The sequence below is a fragment of the Tursiops truncatus genome, chromosome 17 (genome assembly GCF_011762595.2).
Source record: "Tursiops truncatus isolate mTurTru1 chromosome 17, mTurTru1.mat.Y, whole genome shotgun sequence".
Lineage (NCBI taxonomy): Eukaryota > Metazoa > Chordata > Mammalia > Artiodactyla > Delphinidae > Tursiops > Tursiops truncatus.
The window spans coordinates 62,125,252-62,146,024 of record NC_047050.1 but is presented as its reverse complement, the minus strand read 5'-3'; the positions used below and the strand labels follow the sequence as shown (position 1 = coordinate 62,146,024).

The following is a 20,773-nucleotide window of genomic DNA, read 5'->3' as shown; positions in this document are numbered from 1 at the left end:
AAAAGCTCTAACTGGAGGGGAAGGGAGATTGCTTTGGAGACATGCTGCCAGCCTCCTGCAGCCCTGGAAGAAGTGATTTCCCAAGAGAAACAAGGATCCCCAGAGCCGTAAATAAACATGGCATTCCAGCGGCCGAGGGCTGGGAGGGCAGCCCGGCCAGCTCTGCCCCCCTCACCCTCACCGAGACGGCCCATTAACTTTTCCAGCAGGCGATGGGCCCCGAGAACCTGCCAGACCCCGTCCACCCGCCACGAGCCGCCCTTCTCTTTCCCTTTCTCGCTTCTTCCCTGTAAATCAGCCCCAGGCCCATTGCCTTGGGAGCTGCACACAGCAGCCTGCTTGCTCAACACCACGTGGGCTTTCCAAGGAAACGTCATACCAGTTCCGTGGGCAATTTCGCTGGAGAGACGAGTTCTTTTGTACAAGGCTTCCAGAAAGATCTGAGTCAACAGGCTCCTCTGAGGCAGCTGGGTGTCAGCAGGCCTCTGACAAGCAGCCCAACCTGCAGAAGTCCTGCCAGCCTGGAGCGGACAGAGCGAACCCATCCAACAGACCACTGGGAGGAAAAGTCACTCCAAGCCCATGAGGCCACGTCCACTTTACAAGCGGGGACACTGAAGCCAGAGAGGGGGCGAAGGACGCCCTCCAAGTCAGCAGGCAGTGGGTGGATGAGCTGGGAGACCCCAGGCCTCCTGACCCCCGCCTGTGTATAGAATTTCTTTCAGGACACATACTTATTCCAGAAGAGTGGAAAAGTTCCACGTCGACTCATTCAAACAGAAAGACAGAGATTGCCCAGAACTGGCAGCCATCTTCCTCCAAACGCGCATCTGGGGTCAGGAGGGCGCTACTGAGCACCTCTGCTTCCCTAGTCTACAGAGTTCTCATCTGAGCTGAAAACATTCCCCTGTGCTCCCAGAGTCCCCAGATGGAAGCCCCATGTCAAAATCCTGCTCATGAGGAAAGCTGTCAGACCCAACTTACGAAACTCCATCTCACAGGAAAGGGCATTATGGGAACTTTGCAGGAATACATTTAATTAAGTAATTATTTTACTAAAAATGATAATTTGCCCACTATGCCCTGAGAGTTTTATTCCAGATAGCCAGAATGAAGTAGCTAATTTGCAATAAATACACCCTCTCTGCAAACCCAGGAGCAGGAATGTTTCTGTGTGTTGTTATTTTCAACAAACACCACACAAACGTATAGTCTTTTCATTCGTTGAAAGCCTTGGTTTACAGAGTTGGAGGTCTACAGCACGGAACTTACAAAACAGACCATCAGACTTAACATATTTTTTTTTTTTTTTTTTTTTGCGGTATGCGGGCCTCTCACTGTTGTGGCCTCTCCCGTTGCGGAGCACAGGCTCCGGACGTGCAGGCCCAGCGGCCGTGGCTCACGGGCCCAGCCGCTCCGCGGCATGTGGGATCTTCCTGGACCGGGGCCCGAACCCGCGTCCCCTGCATCGGCAGGCGGACTCTCAACCACTGCGCCACCAGGGAAGCCCTTAACGTATGCTTTCTGCGTTAAAGTTGGATACAAATACCTTTGCATTGGCAAACAAAAGACTCACAAATATTAAACTTTCCAGCTGTGCTGTTTTAGCTCTGTTTGTGTGTGTGTGTGCACCTGTCTACACATGATATAACTTCCAGTTGCAGGTTTTTGTTTTGTTTTTATAAGTCTTTCAGGCAAACCTCCCACATGGTTTTGAAAGGAGGAAACAAAACAAAACAAAACACGTTCTTTGTTCTTTAGCTCCTGGATTTTAATAGGATTTTCATTCCCCCTCCCCCTTGGGAAAAGACTCTGCTCTTAAGTGACCACTAGCTATTCTCATGACTAACGCAAGCATTCACTGTTAACCTGCATTTAGGGTTACCGAGAGCATGTGGTGCAAAGATGTTTCATCCGTTGCCAGAACAAATGACCGAGTGCCAAATCTCCAACAGCTTGCCTCCTGGATGAGGGTCACCGTGGGTCCATTGGCGCTGCCTGCCTCAGGAATTCCACAAATATTTACTGAGCACAAGGGGTGGCCACAACAGCCCGGGGGGCTCACTGTGCTGTCTCCCTCCCACTGTTTTTGCAGAAGCCAAGGGTTGCAGGCCCAGCACCGGCTTCATCCATGGGCGTCTAGCAGAGCAGAAAAGCTGGCGGCCACCATGACCCTGGTAACCGGTACCATGTGAACCCAGGACAGGGGACGAGGGCAGCATGGGATGGGGCTGGGATGAAAGGGACCTAATGGTGACTAGTGTCGTCTGTCGTCAAGGTCACCTGAACTGCAAGATAGACAGACTCTAGCTGTACCAGACCAGCTAGGAAAAACCAAAAGCATTTTCTTTTTCTCTAAAGTAAATTCAATTGCTGTTATTCGTGCAAAGCAAAGGCAGAGGGCTGGTGGGATGCAGGTGGATGGGACTCTTCCAGAAGCTTGGAAAGAAGAAGCTGACTACACCTCAGGGTCCAGCGGGGTCATTGAGACTGAGAGTTTCTCACAATCAGAAAGACTGGGCACTGGCCTGCTCCCTCCTCGATGACCAGCACCACCACAACCAAGGCCTCTACTTCGTGGAGATAATCAAGTCACACCAGTATATTCTGGGCACCAAACCAGCTACAATATGTGAAGTTCACCAAAATGATATTTAATAGACTTCTTTGGATTTATATCTCTTCCACCTGTACCCCCCATCCCCCAGTATGAAATGATTAGCTTGGTCAGAGAACTCGGCATGAAATTCTAATACTGCAAATCAAACAAGAAAATAGTGAAGCCCAAGCGAAAAGCACAGGGCTCTAGCCCGGTTCCCATTGCTAGTACTTGACATCGTGTGTGTCCTTTACCTTCTGTGATGGAGGGAAGGCTGGCTGCAGCCTTCACCACCTCCCCATTCCCCCCCAAAACCTAGGAGTTGGGTGGGGAGAAGAACCTGTCAGCTCTCCTGCCCTGGGCGCTCTGGGGGGTGGAAAGGCATATGGGCAAGGTGTTAAGAGCTTAGAGAGGCGAAACACTGTATCCTTTTTTTTCTTTGGCTGCACCGCAGGTCATGCAGGGTTTTAGTTCCCCGACCAGGGATAGGACCTGGGATAGGACCTGTGCATGCTGCAGTGGAAGCGCGGGGCCCTAACCACTAGACCACCAGGGAATTCCCAAAACACTGCATCCTTAACATTCCCGAATGTAAGTGTAGAGAGAGGCGCACTTTTTGCACCACTGATGCAGTTTGTTGTCCTGGAGCCAGCTTAGATATTGAAACCTTTTATAGTAGCAGAGGGGCCTTGGGCCTTTCACGCCCCAGGGAGAGCCTGGGTTTCCTCTCCTATAAAACCTCAGAGGGTTGGACTAGGTGATCTTGGAGGTTGACAATAATATTGGTTGGCTGACTGTTCAAGACAGGAACTATGCAAAGGTGATAACCAACAAACGCTTGGCTGGTTAATTATGGGATACGTTGGTTGAAGAGGGTCCTTATTTTCCGAGTAGAGCTCAGGGGCCACGTGCAATGTTTTCAGAGTTAAGATTCAAACACAGGACCATTCCTGGGCAGGGTGCTGGGATCAAGGTTCTTAAGTTACTTTGCAAGGTCATTTAAAAAATGTAGAAAGTTCCATAGAAAAAGAAACATATCTAGACTGAAGCAGCATCTTGTTCACCACTGTAGCATTTAGCAGGGTGCCTGTAGTAGGAGGTGGAACACTTCTTGTATGAATCAACAAAGTGTCCAACACTCAGAACACTTCTGACACTCCCCCCACCCCCGGAACGTATAGGCATAGCTGAATCCACAAAAACCTTTCAACTACTTACCTTAATGGCACTAGTATTTAATCCCTGGCCTTTTCTGCATCCCCTACCTACTCCCAACCTCACAAATCAAGTGTTGGGTTTAGAATCAGCTAGACCTGCCAGGGAAGCCGAGCTCTGCCCCTTCCTAGCTGTGTTCCTTCACCTCGCTGAGCCTCAGTTTCCTCATTTATTACATGCAAATAATCAGGCCTCTCTCAGGAGGAAAGGAACGGTCAGGCCGTCCGAGGGCAGGTGGGTGGAATATATAAATGAATCCACTAGTGCTGAGACTCCACCTGGCACAGTGCACACTTGCTTGTGGTCAATACCAGCCATTAGAGTTACTCCTGTGCTCAGCGTCATTGGTGCTTGGCAGTGATTAGGGCCTCATAAAATTTTAATTTCCTTTATGGCTGCTCGAGGCAGGACCAGACTGGAATGGTACTCTACAAAATGTAAGAAAGGTAAAAATGCTGCAAAAAATTAACTTGCACATTTGATGGTCTTTCGGATCCTCAGGACCCCTTCCCCACATACCACTGGGCAGGACAACTGGACACTGTCCTTAGAGCAAAAAGTGACGCTGGACTAAGTGGCAGGAAGTTTTATTCAGATCTGGGCTTTGCCACTGGTCCTCTTCACTCCCTGAGACTCAGCGAGGCCGAGAAGCAGCACAGTCCGTCAGCCCAGGATGTGGCTGGATACAGACACATGTCCTACTCGACAGACATCCACGTGCTCCACCACGTTTTTCCAGGCTCCTTGCCATTAGGCTGGGTCATGTGAGCAGAAGTGACATGTTTAAAGAGTGTGTATGTGACCCTTTGATTTTGTTTTCCTCTTTAGCAGCCTGAAAGCCGATTCTTTGAAATGACGTGGCTAAAAAGTTTAGCCTGGGGACTTCCCTGGTGGAGCAGTGGATAAGACTCCGCGATCCCAGTGCAGGGGGCCCGGGTTCTATCCCTGGTCAGGGAACTAGATCCCGTATGCATGCCACAACTAAGAGTTCACATGCCACAACTAAGGAGCCCGCAAGACACAACTAAGACCTGGCGCAACCCAATAAATAAATAAATATTTTAAAAAAATTTAGCCTGCCTGGATCCTTAAGTCATAGCTACCTTGAAGAGCTCTTGTCCTTCAGTGAATTTCATGAAAGTAAAAAATAATCCTTGCTTGGTTAAGCCACTAGGATGTCAGGGTTTACTTGTCACTGCATCATAGCTTAGCCTAAGCTGACTACTCCTACATCTTATTCAGTGCCTGTTCCAGAGGGTTTATGCATGTTTGTCACAGAATAGCCAGTTATTCTCTATTCCACACACACACACACACACACGATTGTAATCTCATAGTCAATTGGCCATCTCTCTTGTGACAAGTGTTTTTTTTCTTTCCGCCCCAGAGGAAAAGTATTTGGCGCCAAAACTGTAAGAGGACAAGTATCTTGAGAATAAGAAGCTGTATTAGTGCCAGGAAGCACCTTCTAAGGGAAAGAGAAAAGGTGCCTTTGTTACTCATTCTAGCCATGCAACCTTTTACATCAAAATAGTAAACTCTGTATCCCACTCGCTAAAGCACTTCACACAGAGTTTTAATAACCTTTAACTTACATGCCAGCTCTGCAATGTGGCAAGTACTGGGCTCTGATGTCACTTGGGCCTGCCTTTAAATCCAGTTAATTTCATAAAGCCTCAATTTCCTCATATGTAGAATGGGTATAAAAATTTCTACCAACTGGGGTTGTTGGGGGAATGAAATAAAATAAGACAAGGTAGAGAATACAGTATGCTTGGTTCAATGGTTGGCATGCATCAGGCACTCAATCAACGTGTGTCCTTCTTTCCTACCACCTTTAGAGTTTGGTCTCAAGTTCAGACTTGGCCAAAAATAAAAAAATAAAAAATTTACCATTAGAATTGGTAGAAAGATTCTGCAATGCCACCTGTGATATTGCTCTGGGTGCCACACAGGAAGGTGGACCCAGTGTTCCCGGAAGGAAACAGAGGCTACAGCCAAGTCAGAGGGAGGAAGTAGACCCAGGATGCACACAGAGGCCAGATGTCCAGACAAGGTAGTGGGGCTGAGCCAGGGAGGCAGGCAGATCAGCAGAATCTGGCCCAGAGGCCCCAACCCTGGGACGGAAGCCTCCTTGCTGGCTTCCTGTGACGAAATGGTCCAGTGACTGTCCTTCCAGGCACTGGCAAGGACCAGCCACCAGGGGCAGCAGCGGGCAGCAGCTCCTATTTAACTACCTCGTGCTGACCCAGAACACAGGCTCCCAAACAGGCTCTGGAGAAAGAATCATTTACTCATTTGTAGAACCATCCAGTCACTCGAGAGAGACGCTCATTTTGAACCTACTCAGTGGGCCAGCCCTGGGAGGGTGCTGGGAACACGAAGACAAAGAGGACAGTCTCCCTTGGAGCGCAGGGGTGGTCCACAGCTTTTCACAGAGACAGATGTGCAAACAGATCAAAATCCGTGTGCTAAGATTCCTAAGCGGTTATTTCCATGGCATACTAGCCTCTCGGAGGGGAGAGCAGTATCTCTCTAGCAGGAATGAGTAGATTTTGCTAAGTCTGGAGGATGAGTCTTCCGGGGAGAAGGACCTACATGTGGAAAAGGAAAGAAAAGGGAGAGAGGATGGCACATGTGGGGTTTAGGGGTCAGCCTTGAATGGCTGAAGTGTGGGACACATGGCAGAGCAGAGGAAGAGGTTATGGCAAAATACGTCTGGTAGGTAGAGGTCGGCTCTCAAAGAGCTGCCACGCCAGGCTCAGGAATCTGGACTTGATTCTGTGGGTTAGAAGTTACTAAGCAGCAGTCCTTGGAATGGACAGGAAAGCTCACTTAAAATTTTTTGATTTTGGGTGCTTTAGACTGGACATATGCTTCCTCCTTTGACCCACTCCCCACCACTCCCTAATGTCCTACACCTGACCCCTTTACTTGTTTCTGCTACATGCAAGGCCCCTAAAAGCATTTGGGTTTATGACTCCTGGGCATGATCAGATTTCGTATTTTAGAACCACACGTCAGTGGCGTGGGGGCAGGGAGAGAATGGTGACAGATGCCACGACATATATTCCTTCTGATAACTTCCACCATCCCCCTCTTATTGAAAAAAACAGATGCAAAAAAATCAACTCTGGAAGAGTTCCTGTTCACTTCTGGGTAGTGAGGCCCATCATGACTCCCTCTTCCTATTTCAACACACACAGATTCTCTTTTATTCGATTCTGTTTATCAATTAAACAATGATTTATTGAGCCACCACTCAGCCAGAGCTAGGGGTTCAGGTGGCAGGGGCTGAGGGGGGGTGTGTGTGGGTTAAAGTGTATAGCCCTCATGTCCCGCAAGTCTGAGGTCTTGTCATGGTGTCAGAACACACCTGAGGCCACCGGGGAGGCACACGGTGACCCTGCAGCACGGACTGCCCGTGCTCAGTGTCCCAGCAGGTGTGTGGCAGGCACGGTGCGCAGGGCTGGGGAGGGCACCAGCCGGGAGGTCTGAATGCCTTCGGTCCTGTGGTTCTGCCGGCAAGCCGCCTTCCCCTGAGGCAAGACCGCTGAGCTTCAGTTATTAAGAGAGGTGGGTCCGCTTTAAGCCACGTACAGAATCTACGTGGCCTCTGACCAAGCCGAGCACCATTTCTATCATTTTTGTAACTGAAACGTCTTCTGTACCCAGACATCTTGAAATTGATTCCCCAAATCTCCTCCCAGGATCAGTCAGTGCGCCCCTCTCCAACCCTGAAAGACCAGCAGGCTGAGGTGTTTACAGCCCAGGCTGCCGACAGGGCCCCTTCACCCAGCTGGGGAAAACCAGGGGACTGTCAACTCAGCACAAAGGACCCAAGGCCATTCCTTCCCTGGCTCACCTTGACCCCCACCAGTATTATCCACTAGGTCTTTTCTCAGTCTGGGAGCACAGGAATTGCACTCTGGCTTTGGAGGTAACAGAGCCAGACCTGGAGTGTCTACAGCCCGACCGGGGACACCCGTGAGTTGAAGGAGAGCTAGTGTTGGGCTCTGTGGACGGACCCACCATTCCCAGGACAGGCTTAGCAGGTCTGAGGAGGGCGCAGATGGCCAGTTTCCTTCATCTCTGGCCACTGCTTGGTCACTGGGTGACGGCTCTTCTGTGGGGTGGGGATGAGGCTCCCAGTCACAGATCCAAAGCATCAGGACATCCCTCAAACTCCCGTGCCTCAGAGGCAGCCTCCTGACACACAGGTCCGAGACTAGTGCCAGTCAGCACTTCTGAGGCACTGCCTGGGTGTCGGGCGCTGTGCTAAGTTCCTCACAGGTATTCGGGTTCCCCTGAAATCTGCACAGCAGCCCTGCGAGCATGTCCCGCAAGTCTGAGGTCTTGTCATGGTGTCAGAACACACCTGAGGCCACCGGGGAGGCACACGGTGACCCTGCAGCACGGACTGCCCGTGCTCAGTGTCCCAGCAGGTGTGTGGCAGGGATTCTGCCTCTGCAGGTCCAGCTAGGCTCGCTGTGTGTGGTTGCAAATGCACAAATTCTCCAGCCAGACTGAGGGCCCCTCTGGGGAAGGGGTGGTGTCTTGATTTTCTGTCCCCACCCTCGCTCCCATCCCCCCAACACGGAGCACAGTGCCCTACACACAAGGAGCAGGGTGGCTGCAGGGCCAGGGCAAGGGTGAGGTAAGGGGCAAACTAGGCACCCAGGATGTGAAATTTGAGGAGGCGTTTTTACTCTCTCTCAGGTGCCAAGCCTGCACTTGCTGACCTTGAGAGCAAACACTGTCTTAGGTTTCACACACTGGGTGCCTCACTTGCTAACCGGTCCTGGACCCGGGTAGGGAGCTGGTCAAACTGGTGTGTGTGTGTGTGAAGCCTGCTCCTCTGCTCTCTAACCCTGTGATTGACCTTCCCCCTTCAGTGCCTCAGTTTCCTCACCTGGAAAATGGACCTTATGACAATGCCAAGGGTTGGCGAAGATATGGAGGAATCAGAATCCCCATACGCTGCTGGCGGGATGTAAAATGGAAACAGCCAGGAGAACAGTTTGGAAGTTTCTCAAAAAGTTAAACACAAACCCCAGCAATTCCACTCCTAGAAATCTCCCTAAGAGATGAAAACACACGTCCACACAGAGACTGCACACGAATGTTCACAGCAGCATTATTACAATGGCTAAGATGTAGAAACAACCCAATTGCCCATCAGCAGGTCAATGGATAAACAAAACAGCCCATGACACCACTGTGGTATGATATGAATTGTGTCCTGCCCAAATTCTTTTGTTGAAGCCCTAACCCCAGAATGTGACTGTATCTGGAGTCAAGGCCTTTAAGGAGGTGATTAAGCGAAAACGAAGCTGTTAGGGTGGACCCTAGTCCAATCCGACGGGTATCCTTACAAGAAGAGGAAACTGAACACAAAAAGAGACACCAGGGAGGCACGTACACAGAGAAAAGACCATGTGAGGACACAGTAAGAGGGTGGCCTTCTCCAAGTCAAGGAGAGAGAACTCAACAGCAATCAAACCTGCAGACATGTTGAATCTGGACTTCCAGCCTCCAGAACTGTGAGATGTCTGTTCTTTAAGCCCCCCAGTCTGTGGTATTTGGCGCCGGCAGCCCCAGCACACTAATACATGTGGTCTAGCCATACGATGGAATATTACTTAGCCATGAAACAATGAAGTACTGACGCACGCTATAACATGGATGAACATCAAAAACATGCCAAGTGAAAGGAGCACATGAAAGACCCCGCGTTATACAATCCCTTCCATAGGAAACATCAGTAAAGGCGAATATATAAAGACAGAAAGTCTAATCCGTTGTCGCCGAGGGCTGTGGGAGAGAGGGTGGGAGATGGGGATGGAGAGTGACTGTCAACGGGCACAGGACCTCTTTCTGGGGTGATGGAAATGTTCTGAAATTAGACTGTGGTGATGAATGCATACCTCTGTAAATACACAGAAAGTTAACTGTACACTTTAAATGGGTGCATTTGAAGGTATGTAAGTTGCTTCTCAAGCTATTTTTTTAAATTGTGACTAATGCTAATATCTATGCTACAGAGATGCACAGGGCCTGGCACTTGGGACTTCTTATTATACTCAAATAAGTATCTGTTGCTCAACTGAAAGTTGCCTAAAGTGCCTCATAGTTCCTTTAGTTTTATGGAGACCTTTGGGAAACTAAACTGGGCTGCCACCTGTGATTCTGTGTCCCTAAGTGACCTGCCCCGGCCCACACAGGACTCCCCAATCAGCGACTTCTAGCTGAGGCATGCCTGCCTGATGTGGCTAAAACTGATCCGGTCTGGGATTGCACAGACCTGTGCTGGAGTTCCGGCTCTGCCCTTCCCACTATCTGCTTGGCAGGATTGCCACACAAATGACCTGGGCTATGGTGTTAAGGGTGTGTGGGGCCTACACACAGTTGACATTCAATACCTTGGGAAAACCCCCCACGCGTAAGAAGGCCCTTTGTCAGGCCCTGAATGCACACCCATCCTTGTGTCATCCTCAGTGCCGGCTGGTGACTCCGCCCTCTGCGCTAATCAGTGGGGGAGGGGCCCCAGCCCTCTCGCTGGAGCTGCAGGTGCAGAGGGTGGGAGAGGCTGCATGTGACCCTGCCTTAGGAGCATCAGGTGTGGTGTAGGATTGCCTGACTTGCAGAGACCTTGGACAAAGGGCTTCCCCACTCTGTGCTTCTTCATCTGTGAAATTGGGATAACAGAGTCCTCATAGCTCCTAGAAGCGCTGTGAGCTAACCCACAAAAGGCACTCAGCTTTGCGCCTGTGATGTCAGAAAGCTAAGCGCCAAATGACCGTGAACTTCCTGAGAGCAGGGACGTTCTTTTCTTCCTCTGGTAGGTGCTCAGTGAGTGTGTGCTGATTGGACAGAAAAACAGAAGGGGGGAGGGAAGGTACTGTGATGGGGCTGGCTGGTCAGGGGAGTCCGAAGGAGACAGAGGGCCTTGAGTTAGATTGTACAGAAGAGGGAAAGCCATACACTGCCATAGGATCCTGTAACCTGAGGCCAATTCCCTTATTGCTCCGAGCCTCAGTTCCCCTAAGCTTGATGAGGCGATCCCTCAACTTTCTTCCTGCTAGAACACTCCTTGAGCCTATTAATGCACCATTAACAATCAATTAATAATTATTATAATTAATAATAATTGATAATAATGCTATTATTCTCATCCCCCCATCGTCCCCCTCCGGGGATGCCAGAGGACATTAGACTTTCTACCTGGAGACCCATAAATCCCATTTCTAAAAGTGCCGGAGTCAGGCCACGTCCCATTTCAGTGTCGACTCCTGCCCTCTGTCTTCGGAGGGTCTACCATTAACCCACCAGTGATCCAGACCGTTTCTACTCTTCGGCTCCGTGGGCCCAGGAACCTTTGCTCTTGGAAACAATGTGAAGTCTTCCAGCTCTCCTGAGCTGTGTGGCTCTGGTAGAAATTCACTGCCTGCTCAGAATCAATTAAATTCCAGGCCGTTCTACAGGATAACGCGATCTTGGCACTCCGTTAGGGCAGGTTAGGTGAGGCCCTGTTCCTCTCCGCTCCTGCCTGGAGCCACCAGCATCCCTTCCCCTTGATTTCTTGGCTGGCGGGGGGGGGGGGGGGGGGGCAGTCTCTTCTTCCAGCTTCTAGCTGTGAGTCCATATCTCCCCTCCTCCAGCCTCTGTCATTCTGGCCTTTCCTTACCCCCTCTGGGCCACCACCCACCCTAAACACCTTGGCCGTGACATCCAGCTCTGACCAGGCTGGGTACAAGTCCCTTAAAGGTGCTGTTTCCAAAAAGACAAGAGTGCAATGCAAAGCAAAATAGTTTCTAAAAGTCCTCCTGCACGGGCCAGGGAGGTTCCGTGGGGGCTCCGGGTACACACAGGGGCTAAGGGAGCCTGAGATGGCTTTTTCGTTCGAGCAGTTCGGCCCAGTCTCATATTTTGAAAACAGCGGGAAAAGTAATGCCAGCTGAAAGGAGTTTTCTGTGTGCTATTTAACTAAATGGCCCTGCAGCTGGAGAGAAGCACGGGCAGACGTGTAATGATTCAAGGGCTCCCAGTTAACAATGATCCTCTTTTATCGTATAAAGACAGCGACGCAGCCATTCTCCTCCCTCCCAATGCCGGCTCTCTCTACCTGCTTCCCCCACTGGCTGGCATGGCTGTTCAGCGTCCGGAAAGTAGCACCCGGCTTCTCCTCCCACCGTCTCCAACTCTGCAGCTTTCAGCCCACTGGGATTCCTTTTCTCGCTGGAGCCAGGGAGGAGAGGGTGGAGAGGGTGCCGTGCTCCCTAGAGAATGTTCTGGTAGAGACACTGATAGAGGCTGTCTTGGGGGTGGGGTGTGGGGGCTAAGGATAACAGGCACAGATCTGTTTTGACTAAAGGCACGAACACATGCACGCAAGCCTGTGTGCACTCACCCCTACACTCCTTTAGCAGAAAAGCTGTCAGACTGTCCAGAAGCTCATTCTAAAAGTGTCCCTTCTCCCGCCATTATTCTTCCAGGCTGGGGTGGAGCTGGCCTCCAGAACACTTCAGAAAGACCTGGCGATGACCAAGGGCGTCGGCTTTAGAATCAGACTGATGTGAGTTCGAATCTTGGCGACCTTCTCTCTGTGACCTTGAGCAAGCATCTGGGCGCTCTGAGCTGTGGCCTCCTGTCTTTAACAAGGGGCCCCGCCACGGCTCTCAATGTGTTCCTCAGGGTCACACTGAAGGACGCAGTGGAGAGAGAGCATTCAGCAGGGCGCCTGGCACAAGGTAGGTGCCCAGTTGTTGGAGGTTGTTGCTGCCCCGAGGATGGCGGCACTGTGTTTGTGGTGTGTCTGGGTGTGCAGGGAGATCTGTATTCATTCCACCTCATCAGCCAGAGTGGACAAGGCTGGGGTCTGTGGCAGGGCGGAGATGGCAGTCGAGGGGGGACACAAATGTCAGCCCTGCTGAGGAGTGTTTTCCTTGAGGCTTTCTGCGACACTGATTTAAACCGTCACGTTGGCCCAGCCCATGCGTGCGCGCATGCGGCCTCCTCCGTGTAGATTCTGGTCCTTCCTTGGTTTTCTGCAGATGTTTTGGAGCCCAGAAGCTGCAGCTGCAGGCATCCAACCAGCCCAGAAGATCTCATTCATCTTTTTCTCTCTACCCTTCCTGACAGCAGGCTCCTTCTTTCTCCCACAGAGTCTGTTCTGGGCCCCCGACAGGGAGGATTCCCTCCCAGAGAAAGAGCTAATTCAGTTCGGCCACCCTCCAATGCCCCAGAGACACAGGAATCCACTCCCTGCCTGGGGCTTGACGGCAAATGGTTCGCAGGATTGGGCTGGTTTCCCCCTGCCTGGTGAACCCAGAGTGGCTTTAAACCCAGGACAGTAAACCCAGCACACGCTTCCCATTTTTCCATCCCAAGCAAGCCTGCGCACCCCTAAAATATACTCTGAACCTCTTAGAACCGAAGTCAGTGAATGCCTGGGTCACACTCCTTAAGATCGATCCCCCATGAATCAAGAGCACAAGCGTTTCATTCACTGCAGGTTTTATGTGGTAAATACTGTTGCAGTGAAACATTGTGTAATACGATTTAATCTCTACTAAGTGTTTCTAGCACTAGGGGACCGGAGCTGGGCAGAAAGAGGAAGAAAGTGTGCAGAACTGTGGCTCTTAACACGTAAATTGTTCACCAGGGGGTAAGGAGAGGTGTCAGCAAGAAAACCGACTCTGGTCTTTTTTTTGACTCCATTTTAAAGTTTGGGTGGAACGTGATGGACCGTTGCCAAGACTGTTTATCTCCTTGGGGGCTTGTTACATGTGCATATGTGTCACACACACACACACACACACACACACACACACACACACACACACACACCATTGCCAATCAATCCCTCTTAAGTGCATGACTTCAAGCACAGGAAGAGGAAACAGATTGGGGGTGGATGCTCTTAAAATCCCAACCTGTTCGATGTAGGGTAGGGGCGAGGAATCCAGAGGACTTTCTTTTTTTCAACTACAAATGAAACTACCTTGTCAATGCCAAAAACAATGCCCACTTTATTGTCTACCACAGGGGTATGTGAGCAGCTAAGCATCCTTTCAGAACTGCGCTGTCTGGATTTGACCATGACACAGCACATTACAGTACCTGAAGACTGCACCAGGGTCCCCCTGTGATATTCAGGAAGAGATTTCCATGTCAGTAGTTGCTCAGACTTGCCACAAATGAGCATATATGTGTATGGAGGAGGGGGGGTAGGGAGGAGAATTGCAATGAGATGGGGACAGTTGGGGTCTCGAAATCTACGATAAGAATCCATGCATGTTAATTACCTCAAGGAGAGAAGAAAGTCACATCCTAGAGGTGGCGGCAGTGATTATGATGGCAGAGGAGATGATGGTGATAACAGGTAACGTTCACTGCGAATAATCCGCGTGTTAGGCGCTGTGCTAAGCTCTTTTATAAATCTCTTCTTAAGCTTCACAACAACCCAGAAGGCAGCTGCTGGAAGAATCTCCATTTTAGAGATGAGGAAACTGAGGTTTAAAGAGGTATGTAATAGCCTCAAATCATAAAGCTATTACTTGAGCAGAGAATCAGGGGTGTTGGTCCTTGCTGGAGGAATCCAGCGTGGGGAACCTGACCGGAGGCCCTCTGATAGCATCCCCTCCTTTAAAAGCAAAACTGAAGGGTCAGGACCAAAATTATTCTGCTGATGAGTGGTGGAGTTGCAGGTGGGGCCTGGGGAGTCCGAGGGTCAGGAAAAAAGCAAGCGGCACGTCTGGGGAGTAAACTGGTACCCTTCCCAGTGTATCCAGTTCCACTCACTGAGTTACTGCACAAGGAGAGCTAGTTACTTCCTGGTGACAGCCGACTGACATCAGGTTAATTTTGGATTCCTATTGGCAGGACCTAAAAGAAAATCTCTCTCACTTTCTTAGTGTGCTGTCTTCTTTTTGCCCCAAGGCAGAACTGGTCCCCTGGTCTGAAACTTTCCAGAACTCATTTTAGTTCAAATAAGAACCAAGCTGATTCATCTCCGTAAGGCACACGGCTGTCAGTCTTACCTTCCAAACATCTGACGCTCCCTCCTCAGAAGCCTGCCATGGCTCCCCAGTACCTACAGATTAACAGCCAACCTCCTCTACGTCCATCCCCAAGTGTGGCGTCATCTCTTTGCACAACCTTCCCTGCATCCCCCTCTCCATCTCCCCAGAATACACACAGCTCTCAGGACGCGGTTTTAACTTCATCAGGAGTAACCTCCTCTTCTCATCTGAGGCCACTAACGCCTTATCTGCCAACTCAACAACCGTTTCTCCATTCACCCCTTCTGCCTTACATGCTGAACCCCAGTTTGCTCGTGGCAGTGATGTGCCTAACTAAAAACACGGCATTGCCCCGTCCTGGTAGGGTTGGGTGGCCATGTGGCACAGTTCTGGTTGAGCTAAGGGCAGAAGTTCCTGAGAGGGGTGTCCCTCTCCAAATGGAACAGTAAAGCCACACTAGGTAAATGCTCTTCGTGCCTCACTCATCCTACTTCCCCTTTCCTGGTGTGCAGGTGTGAGGCCTGGAGATGCAGTGGCCACCTTCCTACCACGAGGTGACAGACCTGGGGCCAAAGGCCTATACTCTACGGGTGGCAGAGTAGAAAGACAGAGCCTGGGTCCCCAGTGGTACAGCTGAGGCATGGTCCCACCCACTTTCTTGTTGTCTGACACAAATAAGCCCCCATCTGGTTAAGTCACCGGTGGGCAGGATTTCTGTTGCTAACAGGTGAGTTCAATGATACCCAACACACGGCCAGACATTGTTCTTCCTCAGTCATGGGTCAGTTCTGATGCTACCCCCTCTGGGAAATCCTCCATGGGTCCCTCAGAACACAAGAACTGCACCCTTCATTGTACTTCCACACTAGTTACTTTTCTCAATTCTAGTACCTATTTAATCCTGCTTTATTTGGCCTGCTGGCTGCTCAAATTCCTAGCGGGTAAGGGGTCTTGGTCTCACTGACGTCTCCATAGTGTCTGGAGCAGTGCTTTGCATCGAGGTTAGATAGATGTTCTATCTCAGCAGCACCTCTAGAACGTCTGGAGCAGTGCATTGTCTGCAAACGTGGAGTGTGCGTGTTCTGGGGTCTGGCATCTGCTCGCTAGCTGTTTGGTCTTGGGCAAGTTAGAGGACCTCTCCGTGCCCGTTTCCTCATCTATAAAAAGGAGAGGATGACAGTACTTTACCCCGCAGGGTTGTCACGAAGACAAAATAGTTTAATCCTAAGCACTTAGAATGGTCTCTGGCATATAAAATTGCTTCATGACTCTAGGCTTTTATTAGTGTGATGAATATTACAGTTGCGGAATGAACAAATAAATCAACACACAGCTGCTAAATGAATGAATTAAGAGATGAAAACTAGGAAAATTCCTGAGTTCGGACCACTGGGCCATGGTCACTGTTCCCTCTTTTCTGCCTTCGCTTTTCATTCTAACTACAACTTCCCATATCTGGGGAGCTGCTATACTGGAGTGTTGTAAGGCTTGGCTTCAAACATGGGATTTGATTTTTGCCATGCGGCTTTGGGTCAGTTTGTTTCACCTCTCTGAGCTTAAGTTTCTTCCCCACTAAGCTTGGGATAATAATAGTATTTATCTCATAGGGTTAAGGTGAGAATTAAATGATAAAGCATGTAAAATATACAGCATTATGCCCGGCATACTGAAACAGTGTCAGCCATTGTCATCAAACACCGTCATTATTGTTTTTGTCAAATGCATGGCATCCCACTGAATCAATGGTCCTGGTGTGGATGGGACGCTTGGGGTGGGGTCACCTTTTGGCATGTCAAGGTACACTGCATTTACATTGGGAGAATACTTTTCTTGAGTGCCAACGAACATTTGTGGCATTTTGATTTTTTCCCTTTAAACGGGGATTAGCTAATATATCCGATTTACCCCAGAACGTTGGCCTCCAAATTTTCCCCTTAAAAGCTGTTAACTTCAAGTGGATCCTTAGTTGACACCAAACCTGGCCGCAAGGTACGCGTGCACATGAGAACAATCGCAAAGCAGAGTGTTTAAACGGCAATGATATTCCCACAGATCGCGGATCCAGTCATTGTCGGTGATGCATTTCAATCTTACTTGTAGATTTCCCGCCTTTGGCCTTAAAAGAAGATGTGTATACAGCTTGATATAACTTTCCCTTTAAACTGAAACCGTTATGTTAGCCCCATTCAAGCACTTGGCGGCTCCATTAATCTATTTTTACCATTAAACGTGCCATTTTACAAGATATTTATTCCACTTGGTTGTCATCCAAATGCTTTTTGACATCACTGCCCCGGGACTCAAGTTCTTTAACTGCCCTCATAAATAGAAAATCCCCTTTTGACGGAAATCTTGAAGAGCTCTCTGAACCTCACTCTCTCACTTCAACAGGCATTAATTTCTGCTCTACATAAAGGAGAGTGTGTGTGTGAGTGTGTGTGTGTGTGTGTATGTGTGTGTTTTAAGAGGGTAACTGTGGGAGGTCTGAGCGACCCAAGGGATGAAGGGGAGGGATGCCCGCTCCCCAAATCCTGCCCAGCTGGGCCTGCCTCAGACTTGGGGAGCTGCTAACTTAGAGGCAGAAGGCGATCATCAGGGAGCAGGTAGGACAGAACTCTAGGGCCCGAAGAGACTTGGAGATCCCTGGGGCCCAAGCTGGGCAGCGACACTTTCAAAGGGGAGGGGTCCAGGGAAAGTCATTATTTCCTCACCTTCCTCCTCCCTCACCTCCCAGACAAACAAAAGGCCATCGCGGCAATAGCTGAAGGCAGAGACCCCACTGGCTTTGAAGCCGATCCATCAGGTGGAAGCCTGAGCAAATCACAACTTGGCTTCCCCGGCAAGTTTTCTCCGCAGCCTAACACACCACCCTCCTCCTCCCGGTCGTGCGCCGCCGCCTCCCGAGCTCCGCACAGCGACGAGGCCGAGGGGACGGTGCTGTGATGCTCACTGGTTTCCAACTTTCCGCTCCTTTTCCAGCCTCCTGCAAAGCGGCTGGGAAAGGGGCAAGTTTGCAAAGGCGAAGATACCAAGTCCTGGGGACGCCACAAAGGAGCCGCAACACCAACAAAGATGAACCTCTCGTGGGGCAGACGAAAAGCGCCAGCTGCCGTTCCGGGGGGCGATCGTGGGCTTGGGCGGGCTGCGGGCGCGGGCCCGCGGGCGGCGGGCAGCCGGGCCCGGGGGTCCCCAGGGTCCCCCGCCGCCCCTCCCCACGCGGGTTTCCCGGCACCTGAGCGGGGCGTGGGGACAGCGACGCACTCCGGCCCGGCCCCCGGCAGGTAGCTCGGGCGGCCGCCCGCCCGCGCCGCGCGCCTGCTGCCTGCAGCCACCAGGAGCGCGGAGAGGAGAGGCAGCCTCAACCCACGGCGTCATGCTTCCTGCCACCACATTACGGCGAATCGTCACCGGGAGAGGGGAGAAGAGGGGAGAGCGGGGGAGGGAGGGGAGCACACACACGCAGCCCCCCGCCTGCCAAACCCCGCGGAGCCGGGGCCACGTCCCGGTGGAGTCCCCGCGGGACCGGCCCCGTTCGCACAAAGCGCCGCAGTTTGGCCAAGAAGGGAGGGAGCCGGCCACGAAATAAATAAATAAAAACAGAGTCGGGTCTACGTAACGCCCTGTCGAAAGCGGACGCCATATTTTTTTGTGGCTTATGTCGACATAGGGAAACGTAGACATGTTTTTCCTCCTCCTCCTCCTTCTCGGTCTGCCTCCCATTGATCCAAACTTGTAATCAAAACTCTTTAAAAAAAATCTCCCCCACCTCTGGATCCTCTGATCTCCTCCTACCCGCAAAAAGAGCCTGCACCCTCCCTCCCGCCCCCCCCCCCCCCCTTCCAATCGCAAACCCGGCCAAGTCCCATTAACAACACATTTTCGGGAGCCGCGGCGGCGGCTGCGGCAGCGGTGGGAAAGTTGGGCTGGAGTGGCCGGTGCCCGGCGTGCGGGGCTTGGGGCCGGCGGCGCCGGGCGGGGGGTGCTCCGCGCCGGGGCGAAGTTTCTTACCTGCGCCGGGGCTGGGAACGCGGAGACCCGGGCTGGGAACGCGGAGACGCTGCACGGGCGTTCCAAAATGGAACTCTGCTGGCTCCCCCCACCTACTCCCCACTCCCCACCGGGCGCCCGGCTCGGGCTCCGTGGGAAAGAGGGGGAAAGCCAGCCTGCCAGACAGACAGACAGAAGAAGCCCCCGTTCGGAGAACAGTGGCCAAAATTTTTAGAAAGAAAGAAAAAAAAAAAAAAAAAAAGAAGGGAAAAAAAAAGGGGAAAAAAATGTCTCGATCAGTGGGGAATCTACGCCAAAACCCACATGATCTGTAACGTCAGCATGCGTATTTGCATACGATACCACCACCCGAGCTGCCACCCGGGCTCGGGTTCCGCAGAAAGTTACAAAGTGAAATTCAGCCCCCTCCGGAGACGCCGGCGAAATGTCATTTTCAGGCGGGAGCCGGGGGGGAAGCTAGCCCTAAAGACGCTGGTTACTAGCCAAGGTTGGGGGGAGGGCAGTAAATTAACTTAAAAGTCTGAGCCCAGTAACGGACTCGGTGGAATTTCTGCGAGGGGCGGAGGGGGAGGCGCGAGCGAGATCATTGAATATTAAGCAGGACCCGGCGCGGCGGCCGCGGCCGAACCCTCCCGCTGCAATACCCATTTTCTTTATGAAAAGTTCAAGGTGTCACTGATGAGCTCAACAAACTGTTGATCTTGACCACGTGGAGTGGCGGACGGAGGGACCGCGGGGCTCGGCTGCTCGCCCTGAACCGGCGGCACCCGGGATCCCGCGTTCCTGCCGCAGCCCAAGGGGCAGCGCGAGGGTGGGGCTGCCGCGCGCCCCCGGCTCTGCCTGCTTTCTCCCGCCTTCGGACTCAAAGAAATAATAACTTAAAAAAAAATTTTTTTTTAAGTGAGACACATTTAACTCCTGGAATAGTAATGAGAGGGCTTGGGGTAGGGAGGGTAAGAAAGAGCCCCTCACTTATATAACGAGTCGAAATTAGATGACTTTTGCTGGAGAGATTCTGAGATTTCCGCTTGCGCCAGGTCTGAGGTTGGTTCAACATCCTCAAACTTTTCCCCTAAGAGCCAATAAACAAACAGACGCCCCGGGAGCTGACTTCAACTCTTGTCGGGCCAGCTTTCGCAGGGATTCTCAGACTTCGAGAAATGCACACCCCTGCGGCGCTCGCAGGGAAGTCCCTCGGAAGCGAGGCGGGTCTCTTTTGGAATTGGAACTCCGGCGTTCCTGGCGGGAGGGCATCCCTAACCGCCGCCGCCCCCCGGATCCCCTCCGGCGCCTGAGAGCAAAGGCGAGTCAGGATCTCGCCGCTCTTCGCCTGCGGCCTCTGCAACCGTGAGCTTGCGTTTGGGGCGCGGCGTTCCTGCAACAGCGCTCAGCTGCGGAGCTCTAAGGGATCTGGGATTCAGGGGACGCTTTGGAATCTCACGGAGAGCAACCTGTCTGCGCCGCCCGCTCCTGCCCGGATGGACCAGTTTCTCCTCCGTCGGCATCTCGGCGCGTTAGCATCTCCCAGGTGTGAGCTGAGCGTGAGCGCGCACGAGCCAAGCGGGGACAAGGGGATACTGTCTGGGGTCCACTTTTGACGTCCGAGCGCGGCGAGGAGACAACGGGAGCCTGGGGCTGGGAGGCTCAGCGGAGTCCCCGCCTGCCCTGAAGATGAGCAGGGGCGGAGTGTCGGGGCTTCCCGGCCGGCCTTTGCTCCGGGGAATTAGAACGAACTCTAGCGGCGGCTTGCGACTCGGCTCTGGGCGCGAGGGCAGCAACAGGTGGCCGTGTACGGCGGAGTGGCTGGAGGCGAGGACAGGGACTGGGGTGAAAACGGCTGGCTCTGGGGCTGACTGCGAGGCCAACGCACCTGGAGACCTTTCGGCCTTTTCCTAGGATGAGGGGGAGAAAGTAGCTACAAAGTTTT

At 51.8% G+C, this 20,773-nt stretch overlaps 1 protein-coding gene across 3 annotated transcripts in view; it reads right to left on the bottom strand.

The window, feature by feature from the left end:
* The window catches only part of ZHX2 (zinc fingers and homeoboxes 2), a 172,665-nt gene extending 153,301 nt beyond the window's left edge, over positions 1-19,364 (bottom strand). For all 3 annotated transcript variants that reach the window (XM_033843120.2, XM_073794708.1, XM_073794707.1), the window contains exon 1: positions 18,847-19,364. The gene's annotated coding sequence lies outside the window, so the exon portion shown is untranslated. The remainder of the gene's footprint in view (positions 1-18,846) is intronic.
* Positions 19,365-20,773: the final 1,409 nt, after the last annotated feature.